The sequence below is a fragment of the Columba livia genome, unplaced genomic scaffold (assembly GCF_036013475.1).
Source record: "Columba livia isolate bColLiv1 breed racing homer unplaced genomic scaffold, bColLiv1.pat.W.v2 Scaffold_102, whole genome shotgun sequence".
Taxonomy (NCBI): Eukaryota; Metazoa; Chordata; class Aves; order Columbiformes; family Columbidae; genus Columba; species Columba livia.
The window spans coordinates 565,535-578,389 of NW_027043007.1; positions in this window are offsets into that span (position 1 = coordinate 565,535).

A 12,855-nucleotide genomic window follows, 5' to 3' on the forward strand; every position below is an offset into this window, starting at 1 on the left:
TTCAAGAGACTGGACAGCATCCTCAGACACATGGTGTGAACTGTGGGGTGTCCTGTGCAGGGACAGGAGTTGAACTCGATGATCTTTCCAGCTCAGGACATTCTATGATTCTAAGATTGTCCTGGGGCAGCTTCCACAGGGTGCCCAACACAGAGGGGCACAAACCAGACCCTGCTCTGCTGGTCCTTCAGGTCTCTGGCAGGAGGCCTGGCAGTGAGATCCACACACTGCTGTGTGTCCCAACCCTGCATACTCACACTATTAGATCTTCACCGGTATTTATATCTGTGGGTCAATTTATTTGGCATGTTCTTGAGGAAAACTTTGGCAGAAGACCTAAACCTTCAGGCACTGCACTGAGGAGATCAGCTGTCTCCATAGAAATTCTGTTCTGGAGGCCAGCTCTGTCACACAAGTGCCCATTGCCTGTCCCTGCCTGCAGTCACAGGGCTGACACGCAGCAGGACATTGACCAAGCTGCCAGAGCACTCAGGTCTTACACCAACACAAGGGATTAGAAGGAGAGCGTGGGAGTGGAAAGAGAATAGTCCTTAAGACCAAGCATTGGTGCTCCTTGGCAGTGCTGACATGCGGGACTCTTTTCCCCTCCTCTCATGCACACAGGAACTGTGGCTGTGAAAAAAAAAAAAACCTTAGAGGAAGCATCATAGAATTAAAAAAAAAAAAATTAAAAAAGTATCTGTAGGGCTCTTGAACTTATTTCAATACACAGAGAGCACCCCTCCTCATTTCTGCAGACATTCAGTCAGAAAATAAAAGCGGGAAGTGAGTAACAAATGGGATGATAACATTATTCCAATTAAAAGAATAAAAACTACTACAACAAAAAAAGGCTGGGTCTGCAATGATTTACACTACAACTGTTATGCAGAAGATGATGGGCAGTTTAAAGCTTCAGAAAAAAGATCCAGTCATCACTTTCCACAGGGCATCCTTGAGCTCCTGGTTCCTCATGCTGCAGATGAGGGGGTTCACTGCTGGAGGAACTACTGAGTACAGAACTGCCAGCACCAGGTTCAGGGATAGGGAGGAGAAGAACGAGGGCTTCAGGTAGGCAAACACAGCAGTGCTGGTGAACACAAAGACCACAGCCAGGTGAGGGAGGCACGTGGAAAAGGCTTTGTGCCGTCCCTGCTCAGAGGGGATCCTCAGCACGGCCCTGAAGATCTGCACATAGGACAGTATGATGAACATAACAAATCCAAATTCTATGAAAAGACTAAACACACTAAGTCAAACTTCTCTGAAGCAAGAATGTGAGCAGGAGAGCTTAAGGACTGAGGGGATTTCACAGAAGAACTGGTCCACAGCATTGCCCTTGCACAGTGGCAGTGAAAATGTATTGGCCGTGTGCAGCAGAGCAACGAGAAACCCACTGGCCCAGGCAGCTGCTGCCATGTGGACACAAGCTCTGCTGCCCAAGAGGGTCCCGTAGTGCAGGAGTTTGCAGATGGCAACGTAGCGGTCGTAGGACATGATGGCGAGAAGATAAAACTCTGCTGCAGCATAGAAAAATAAAAAAAATACCTGTATAGCACATCCTGTGTAGGAGATGGCCCTGGTGTCCCAGAGGGAATTGGCCATGGCTTTAAGAAGAATGTTGGAAATGGTGCCTAAGTCAAGGAGGGAGAGGTTGAGGAGGAAGAAGTACATGGGGGTGTGGAGGTGCTGGTCACAGGCTATGGTGGTGATGATGAGGCCGTTGCCCAGGAGGGCAGCCAGGTAGATGCCCAGGAAGAGCCAGAAGTGCAAGAGCTGCAGCTCCCGTGTGTCTGTGAATGCCAGGAGGAGGAACTGGGTGATGGAGCTGCTGTTGGACATTTGCTGCCTCTGGATATATGGCACTGTCACAGGAGGAAAAGACAGTGACAAGTTACGGGATACTTCTCTGAACAAAATCAAAGCCATTTCTCATGCACCCTCCCCCTGCTCCACACCCCCTTGTCCTTTTCCAGACCTTCCTTCAGCTCCGTGTCTGAGCCCTGGGTGGTGCTGGCTGGAGGTGCCATGAGGAGCAGGGCCTGTGCCCGCTGCCTGCCGAGGAGTCAGCCCTGCTCTGCAGCAGGGGGCATGGGAACGGGGGGCAGGGGACAGAACTGGGGTTCAACCTTGTCAGATGGGACCACTCCTGGTGCAGAAGGGCCTGTCAGCATCTGCAGTCCCAGTCATAAGGAACTGAGATGGCAGAATACAGCTTGAGAGTTTGTTTTGGTTTTTGTTGCAGCAGCTTCTTCTCCCTGATCCTGGAGAGTGTTCTTGGATGTCAGAAACCATCAGCATTTCTGCTGCACTCAGGGAGAACAGAGCAGGTCCTAAGAGGCAGGAGCATGGTCTGTGACCTAGTGCAGAATGAGGGGAGCTGGTCTGTCCCTCTGTCTTGCTCCAGCTGCCCTGGGCTGGCACCTTTCTGAGATGGAGGCTGATCACACCCCCATGTTACCCTGCAAAGCCACCAGGCACTGCTGAGAGCAGAGGGATCCACCTCAGACCATGACAAGTCTCACCCTTTCCTAAGATCTCAGCATCCTACGTATAGCCCTCGACACACATGGCTCATCAAACAAACCCAACAGCATTTTCTCTGTCGTAGCATCTCGGTGCTTCTCCATGGGAGTTTCAGATAACACGAAGATGCTGTAGGACAGGTTTGCATCCTGGAGGGAAGCTTACGGCTTGGAAGGAAACTTCAAGGACAGAGCCAAGTGTTCTAATAATGACATTTGATTAAGGGAGACCCAGCTCATTTCCCAGCCCCACAGACTGCATTGCCCACAGCCCCACAGGTCAGAGGAAAGCTGGGACACATGTTCCCATGGACACACCTGCAGGAAAGGACCCACAAGATCAGGCTGTGACTCTGCAGCTGAAACTCCCATCCCCAGGGAGCCTGACAGCAAGAACAGGATCACAGCAACAGAACACAGAGCAGTGGAGCAAGAAGGAAAATGCGGTGAGGGTGGGTGTGAGAGAGGCCAGGGCAGAGGCAGCCGGGCACTCAGACAGCGTCACCCTTCCCCAGCTGTGCAGCCACCTCCCAGACACCAACACTGCCGGGCAGCTGCTCTCAGCCCCTGTGCTCTGCAGAGGAACTGGAGCTCTGGCTGCACAGGAGCTGCTTCATGCCTTGGAGCCCCCGGCCCTGAGGGCAGAGGCTTTGCTGGGGGGAGAGGGGGCGAGGGGGCTGCTCAGAGGAGGGATCTGCACTGCAGGGGAGCATATCACAGTATCACAGTATCTCAGTATGTTTGGGATTGGAAGGGACCTCAAAAGATCATCCAGTCCAATCCCCCTGCTGGAGCAGGAACACCCAGGTGAGGTCGCACAGGAACATGTCCAGGCGGGTTTTGAATGTCTCCAGAGAAGGAGACTCCACAACCCCCCTGGGCAGCCTGGTCCAGGCTCTGCCACCCTCACTGAGAAGAAGTTTTTCTCAAATTTAAGCGGAACCTCTTGTGTTTCAGCTTGATCCCATTACCCCTTGTCCTATCATTGGTTGCCACCGAGAAGAGCCTGGCTCCATCCTCATAGCACTCACCCTTTATATATTTATAAACATTAATGAGGTCCCCCCTTAGTCTCCTCTTCTCCAAACTAAAGAGACCCAGCTCCCTCAGCCTTTCTTCATAAGGGAGATGCTCCACTCCCTTAATCATCTTCGTTGCCCATATGGAGTTTTCAGTGTTTTCCATGCAACAGCATTTCTGGTTTTGGTTTCTTCTCCTTCCCAGATCACATCCCTGATTCCTGGAGATTTTCCTCCTGGGAGGTGTTTCCCTGTCCCATGTCTTTTCCCTCTCAGTGCTCGCTGACCCCATCCCACCCTCTGTGCACTCACCCTGGCCCTACAGAAACCTGCCCTACAGGGCACTGCCTGGCAGCATCTTCCTGTTTGCAGGCTGGAAAACCAGATGGGTCAGATGAAGCATAACGGGTGCAGCAAAGTTGATGCTGGTTCTGCATAGGCAAAGGAGAGGCTGAAGGCACGTCAGGGTTCACTTGAAAGACCTGCTGACCACTCAGTTGCAGTTGGTGAGTCTCAAGCATTTGTTTAAAATTAAGAGCTCCCTTTCCATTTCTCTCCACCCATTCCCCAGGAGTAGGAGTCTGAAAACACAGACTCAGGGAAGTTCCTAATCTTTATAGTACTCCTTGTCTTAATCTTCTCCTTGAAACCTCCTGTTGTAAACATTCTGCACCTGAGCTGGAAGTGTGAGCTTCTCCCCACAGCACCGTGGGGATGTCCCCGGGCAGGCTGAGCGCTGACCCTGGCAGGCGGCAGAGTCCCTGTCCCGGCACAGCCCTGGGGTGCAGGGACCCTGCTCTGCAGGACAGCCCTGGGCACCCCTGGGTGCTCACCCTGCAATCACCCTCAGCAGAAGATGCCATCATGCCCTGTCCCTGTGAGAGGGCAGCAGGGAAGCCCTGCTCTGGACCACGTTCTTCTCTTCAACAGAAATACTGTGAGAGAACCTGACAGATCCTGTAAACTGGGGGATGCACCAGCTTTAGGAGATCCCTCCAGGCACCACATCTGCATTTTCCTGCAGCCAGAGACTTACCATGTTAGAACCGTGAAGAAATTTCTCTCAGTGAGCCCTCAACAACCTACCAAGCTAAATTGCCTTTAACCTCTCTCTGCCTGGCTCCTCTCCCCTCCGTGCTGCGTGTGCAGAGGAGCTGCTCCTGGGCAGAGCTGTCTCTCTGCAGCGCTGCCGTTGCCATGAGCTCCCTCTGTGCCAGGAGCCCAGCCCAGCTCAGCAGCACAGGAGCAGCACATGATGTCCCTTTCTCTGTCCCCTCTGGGCTCCCTCCAGGTGTCTCTGGGGCTCCAGGGGGACCCGCTGTGAAAATGACTGAAGTCATCACTGATGTTTCTTCCCTTAGTGGGAGGGAAACTTCTAGTTTCTGCAGTGAAATTTCTCCTATCAGGAAATGCATTAGGTCCAAGAATCACTTTCTCTTGGCCATCTCTTTACCCTTGTTGAGAGAAGGAATTTATCTGAGTCAACTGATGCATCTCATACCGGGTTTGTAGTCCTGGGGCTCAAAGGGCATTCAGCTCCCTCCCACCCCTTCCACAAACCCACAGGAGGTGGGATTCCTCTTTCATTTGGTTTTCAGATATTCACAAAATAGGCATCTGCATGTGAGCTCCTTTTCTAAACTCCCATGCTGATTAATGAAGATGGAGGACTGTGGATGGAGCTGTGACATGCCAGAGGAGGTCTAAGATATGCACAGGTACCTCCAAACTCAAATGCAGCAGTTCATAGAGACAGGGCAACACCTCTGGGCATCCTCTTGGAGGATGCTGGGAATATTCTTTGGCCAACTGAAGCGGCAGCTGATGCCCAAAATAAGGGCAACTGAACCTGTTCCTACATTTCTTTAACTCCTACTCATCATGTTCAGGGCAGCCTATACAGCTATTGACCCTAATTGTATGAGCCATGCGGCACTGAGAGAGCTCAGTGTCTCTCTTTTTCTGCTGCACTTACAAGATCACAGCTGACTACATTGGCAGTTTCCTCATGTTCATCCCCACATTGACTTACAGAACTCAGGTACCTACTCAGTTTCACGTAAAATCCAGACCCACAGAGCTACATGGGATGCCAGGGCTTGCAGGAACAGCAGAGGACTTAGAGGAAAGCAATTCGCATTCGGGGCAGGTGTGTGACAGACACCCCAGATGACAACACAGGGGTTGCGATTTGCTGCCTGTGTGTCATTGACTGGTGCCATCAGTCATCAGATACCATCAGAGAGGCAAGGTCTGCCCCTCCTCTATCAAACAGTTGCAGGCATTGTGTGAACACGAAGCTCATCACACTGGGGTCTTTACTCACACCCAGGATGATACAGTCAAGAAACACACCAATCGTTTTCACAGTGTGCCTGGATAGACTTTTTCTTCAAGGTGAACATATTTCTGACACAACAGTTATCGTTATAAACACTCAGTTGAAAATGGAAAGGGAACGCAATGGGAACCAAGATGAGCTGTTGCTACATCAGGAACATTGAAAGAAGAAACAGAGAATGTGGGACCATGGCTGAATTTAGTAACAGTAGGAGTAGAAAAATCTGAGATGGTCTATGACCTCTTTGCCTCCAGCAAGGGCTCCCAGGCCTGTGAGCTTTGAGGCAGGATTCTTGGGACTCTGGAGCAGAAGAACCCATGGTGGATGGGGACCAAGCCAGGGCTTACTTGGGCAAATTACACTCTTACCCATCCATGGGACTGGAGAGATTTCAACCAACGGTGCAGGTCAGCAAGGTGAGCTCACGTGGATGACTGAGCACAGCCACCCCCAGCAGGGGGCATTCCAATCTGCCAGGCTGAGGCATGCACACGAGATCAAAACATCTTTATCATCCCTGATTTGCACAGGAGGGGCCTTCCTTCCTGCTGCATTCTCAGGTTAATCCTCTTCATCTTTGTCAACCCACAGACATCAACTGTTTTCCATTGCTGGTTTCAGACATGGTTTCAAGGTTTCACTAAAGCCACCAGCCATCCCTTTGTTTCCCACTGATATCCACTTCTTTGCTTTGAGGCTGCCAGAGCACTGGAACAGCCTTCCCAAAGAAGTTGTGGAGTCTCCTTCTCTGGAGACATTCAAAACCCACCTGGACGAATTCCTGTGTCATCTACTGAAGGTGAACCTGCTTTACCAGGTGGGTTGTAGCAGATGTTCTCCAGAGGTGTCTTCCAGCCCCAACCATTCTCTGATTCTGTGATCCCTCCACCCTCTCTCCCATGCATGTGGCTCCCTGGCAAGGAGTCTTTTCTCAGAAGGGGATCCAGCCCCTGCCAGTCTCTGGAGAGGCACATGGGCAGTGTCCATGCACCTCGGGGACACACTTTTGCAAGAGCACTCTTCATCTCAACCATTTCAGTATGTACTTGTGGATTGGGATCACACTGTGTATTGCAAATACGGATTGCATTGGCATTGCCAGAAGGCCTGCCACAGGTGCAGATGGCTCTGCTGCAGATAGTTATAGTTATAGCTACAGTTATAGTTTAGTTATAGTTATAGTTATAGTTATAGTTATAGTTATAGTTATAGTTATAGTTATAGTTATAGTTATAGTTATAGTTATAGTTATAGTTATAGTTATAGTTATGTTCATATCTATATTTGTATTTACATTTAGGCTTTTGTTCTCATTGTAGATACTGATACCCTTAGGGAAATCATGCAAACACTTTAATAATCCACAACAACCTTATGAATGGATCCTTCAAAGATGGGAAGATCAAACTGTAATTAAGCGAAATATAACCACAGGATCTCCCAGGTTTTTTTTTTGTTTCCCTTTGTCAATTAGCATCTATACAACCCTGTTTAGACCAACAAGCTTGCTATTTTTGTCCTGCCTCTAATCCAGGAAAAAGTTATTGTAACTAAAAGTTATTGTAACTATCCTAATCATTATTATTGTAACTATCCTAATCATTATTATTGTGCCTATAGCTGGAAGATTAGCACCTTAGTGGCTCTCCAGTAAAATGGTTCCTGTTTGTCGATGTCTCACTGTCACTGTGCAGGGTGCGGTGTAAAAGGTGCTAAACAGGGGTGGATAATCACCACTTCTGGCTGTGCTCCTGCTCATACAGCCCAGGATGCTGTTGGCTGCCTTTGCTGCTGGCTCATGTTTTCCCTAATGAAACTCAGGGACCACCAGAGCCATTTCCACAGATCTGCTGCCCAGCCACGCAGCCCCTGGCCTCTGCCACTGCAGCCGCTAGTTCCCCTGCTCAGTCCTTGGGCCCTCTGAGGTGTGTGCAAGGTTCAGTGCACCAAGCACTCAAAGGGTTTCCTGAACTGGGGAAACCCTGTGAGGAATGAACAATGACAAGACCTCGGCGGGGCCATCTCCTGCAGGATGCTCTTTTCCAGTGGTCAGTCCCCACCTAGCCACCCTGGCCCTGGAGCCGGTTCTCTTTCCCCCAGCCTCTTCCAGAAGGGTCTGCCTGCCAGGCCCAGGTCCCCTGGGGTCCCTATGGAGCTGACCCAGCCCCAGTGTTCTTATCTGGTGGAGGCGGCAGAGCTTTGGGGAAACACCCTGGCGCTGGGAGCGTGGTGTGCCGGGGTTTGCAAGGAAGCACGTCCTCTGTGTTCAGCGGCTCCTGAACAAGCCACACAACTCGCGTCCTTTCCTCGTGAGAGTCTTGGACACTGTGGGGCTGCCGTGCCAGTGCTGTGCATCGCTCGCTGCCACAAGGGCAGGTCACAAATGGTCCCATTGTTCTACCCTGCCCCCCGTGCCCCCGCCACTTTGACCCAGCCTCTCCCAGGGGATTTGCCCCACTGCTGACCCTGGCGGCAGCCTCTGGCCCCTCTGCTTGCTGCCCTTGCTGCGAGCAGGAGTTCCAGCTCTGCTGCTCTCCCTTTGGCCGGAGGCCTGAGACCTGGCTGTGCCATCAGTGGGCTTTCTCTTGCACCCTGCCCACCACCCACAGAAATATTTCCCAATGCCTGCTATGGACAGGGACATCTGAGGTAACTAAAATAAAACCGGCTCTTTGCAATTGCATTCGTGGCCTTTGGCTCTTCTTGTGACGTGCCTGTGTTGGTTTACACACAGGATTACCTGGAGGACCGCGGATTAAGCAAATGTTCTTCTTTTCTTCCTGTGCCATAGTGGCCTTCGTGTTTTTACTTTGTATGAGAACACGTTCCATTCAGCTCATTCAGCACACAGTTCAAAGTATGCAACTCGTTGTTATAGTCAAATATGACTCAAAGAAATTTAAATAACTTTTATTAAAGATAAATGAGCAAAACAGCGCTGGGAGGCCGGGGGGTCACTGCTGCACCCAAAGGCACACAAATTGAATTGCAGCAACAAAGTGTTTATATACCGACTGTAAGTGCACACCCCAGATCTTCTTCCTGATTGGTCAGACGGGTTGCTATGCTGTCAATCAGTCTTCCCCGCACAGCAAAGCACATCCCCACTCCCCATAAGCACACAACATCTTTCCCGCCAAAACTTGCAAAAACAGAATATGGAAAACTCTGGCAGTTTAACAACTCAGTGAATCATCAACTACTAACATATTCTTGGTTTGATTAGCAAATTTACTTTAGTTAGGCAATCTATAACAACCCCCCCTTTTTCTTTTTATCCTTTAATTTGCTGATCAAACCGGGTTACAGCTTCTTGTGCTGCATTTAAGACAGGATTATTTTCATCTTTTTCCGAATACTGTTGTCTTATTACCATGAGTTGTACTGTATCGATTCTATTTTTAACAAAGGTTAAGAGCTTGTTGAGAATACATGGTCCAAACGTTAAAACTAACATTAACATTATCAAAGGCCCTAATAGAGTGGAAATCAAGGTTGTTAGCCAGGGTGCTTGATTAAACCAGGATTAGAACCATCCTTGTTGAGCTTCTGTCTCTCGCTTTCTTTGTGCCAATCCTTCTCTTACTTTGGCTAAGGAGTCTCGTACGACTCCTGTGTGGTCAGCATAAAAACAACATTCTTCTCCTAGAGCTGCACATACCCCTCCTTGCTGCAGAAATAATAAATCTAACCCTCTTTGATTTTGTAAGACTACCTCAGAGAGGGAAGTCAAGGATTTCTCAAGATAAGAAATAGGTTTTTCAATCCTTTCTAAGTCTTCATCCACAGCTGCTCGGAGAGAGGCAAAACCCTGTTGTTGGTGAACCAAAGATGATATCCCCGTTGCAGCCCCAGTTACTCCCAAGCTTATTAACGTGGCTATAGTAATAGCTGTTATAGGTTCTCTCTTCTGGATCTTATGATTTTCAGTACTCCAATGCATATACATGCTTTCCTCAGAATGATGAAGTATTCGTGGGACCACTAAAACTTGAATACAAAATTCAGTATTACTATTAACCACTCTCAGTGATACACATGGGGTTAATCCTGTTCTGGAACATATCCACCACCCGTTTCTGGTATTACCCATTTTTGTGAAGGTATCATTGTTGTGTTTATTTTATAACTACAAAGTTTTTCTTTTATAGGTGGCAGTTTTCCTAGGCATGTCCCCTACCCCTTTACATGTTGAAGAGTGATTCCCACCATCTTTTGTTCCCATCTACAGTAGTTTCTTGACTCAGATAGATTATATATACCATTCAGGGCTATTCCTTCATAAAAATGTAGGTTTAGCATCATAACACAACCAGCAGGACTTGGTCATGTTGAGGTCAGTATTATTCAAGGTGGTGTGTGCTGCCTGCGTGAATTTGAACAGGGGAGTCCTTTCCTCATCTACATTAGGATTCTTGGTCGGGGCTAAGGTTTCTTTAAGGAGAGGAGCAACTGTACTATTTTTCTTGCTTTTCTTATCTTTCTTTATTATTATATTTGGCCCCACAGCTTGTGGCTGTGTGGTAATTACTTGTTTATTAATTCGTGTCAAACCCCCCCTATCTGTCCTGGATTCCCAAAGCCTGACTCCCCAAGCTTTTCCCAATAGCTATCCTTGATCTTCTGGTTGTAGAACTGTGAGTGTTAAATGTTTACAGTTACTAGGCCCTATCAACTTGCCTCTAAATAAATTAACTACCAGGGGGGTACATCTCACAGGTTCCCAGGCTACGGTTAAAAACCTATCCATCATAGGAGGTGCCTAGTCAGAGGCAATAGTTTCACAACCCCAATAGGCACAATAATAATGATTAGGATAGTTACAATAACTTTTTCCTGGATTAGAGGCAGGACAAAAATAGCAAGCTTGTTGGTCTAAACAGGGTTGTATAGATGCTAATTGACAAAGGGAAACAAAAAAAAACCTGGGAGATCCTGTGGTTATATTTCGCTTAATTACAGTTTGATCTTCCCATCTTTGAAGGATCCATTCATAAGGTTGTTGTGGATTATTAAAATTAATTCCACATACTGCATCTATTCTTATAAGAAGAATTAAGCCGATTTTTAACATTTGTTTAGCAGTGCAGTATTGTTGTCGAGCTACAGGATAATCTTTATTATGGCCACGTTTCACACTTCGGAAGCTCTTGGAAAATGGATGTATAATCCCACTGAGCATCTGTAGTAAACTCAACATAGAATTCCACCCGATTAACATGCCCCACCGTTTTACCTTTCTGCCTCCTTCGCCTACTGGGTCGCTTCCAGCAGCGAGGTGGTCCATCTTCTCGGCAGCAAGGATATTCTTCAGGAGCCCCAGGTGGGAATTTTCGTTTGTCGTATCTCTTAACTACAGATTCCCACGCTTTAGCTTTTTTCGGGGATAGATTACAAGGAATCTTGACTACTCTCTGACACACCATTCGGAGTGGTTGACCACGACTTTGTAGTTCTCCTCTGACTCCTTTTTCAAAGAGCTCCCAAAAACCCTTTGAATCCCAATAGTCTTGGCCCTCAAAGTCTAGTTTAAGTTGTCCTACCTTGCCAGCAATACGGCCACTAGTTCGAGTTATTTTAAGTTCTTCTTGCATACATTTAGGACACAACCCTCGGGAAATGTTATTGTAACTGCAATGGTAATACCACTTTTCTTTACAGTATATAACGATAACAGACAAAAGGAAAACAATTACAATCATGAATACAGCACCTTATCTTAATATATTGCGTGCATTTGTTTTATAGTTTTGGTCCTAAAATTTTTCTTACAGCCCTTTTAGGGCGATTCGCTTGCCAGACCGCTTCTCTTTATTTTCATTCGAAGATTTCCTGGTTCAGATGTGACGGTCCACCTGGTGGAGGTCGATTCTACTGGTCCTTTGACCCAGAATGCGTGAGTCCAGCCTCGCTCTGCTGTGCGAATCGCAGTATCTGTGGTGAGAAGAACAACAAAAAGGCCCTTCCCAACGAGGGACCAGTGAGCTCTCTCCAAGTTTTTATTAATACTTGATCCTCTGGCTGGAAGTCACACCCCTCAGCCTCTATCTTGTGTAATTTCCTATGGATGTTAATAAACAGCATATTAAGCATCGATCTCTTACATTAGATTTAGATCTGAATCAGTGTATCCCTGAAACAACACTAAATTGAAATACAGCGAATCCTAGAACTCTATATTCAAATCACTCTCCCCCACTAATTTACAGATGCATCTTAAAAGGGAGAGCAAGGTGATATTTTTAGTCTCAGAACCTGTTCCCATTTTGTAATTACGTCTGTAACAAAATACTTTTGGTACCAAATATATACAAACTAAAATACTGAGCTGAGACACACAGACCACGTACCAAGTCCAAACATACAAACAGGTCACAATTATATTCATTCAAGACAATACCTTCATTTTAGCATTGCGCCTTTGAGCCCACGGCTCAGCTGGGTGAAGGCACATCTGGGTCTCCCTGACAAATCAGGTCAGTGCAGCTGGAGCCACATCTGCACCTGCCCCCCCCGCTGCTCCAGCAAGCTGGACTGGGCAAGGCTTTTACACACAAAATTTTACTATCCCATACAACAGGTAAAGACTTACAAAACTGCAACACATTCAAACAGATACTCACTGAAAAAGATTATTTACAGCTTTAAATTGTTCTTGTTGCGGAGGACCCATTCCTAGTTTAGTTTTTGGTTTAGTAAGGGTTTAAAATTTCGTTGGGTCCCCAGCAAGTAGAGCCCCTGACCCCCCCTAATCTTCTCTAAATACTTTTTCATCAAGCAGACATTTCCTACAATGCCTTTGTAAATGTCCCTTCTTTTTACAGTAGAAGCACTCTATTTCTTTTGGAAAGGCCTGTTCTCATTTCTCTAGTGTACCCTGTCCTCTATTCCCTTGGGAAGCCCACGGTCTTTGGTCCCTGGTTCCTTTTTGTCCTTCTCTTACAGCAGCAACTAATATTCTAGCTTGTCT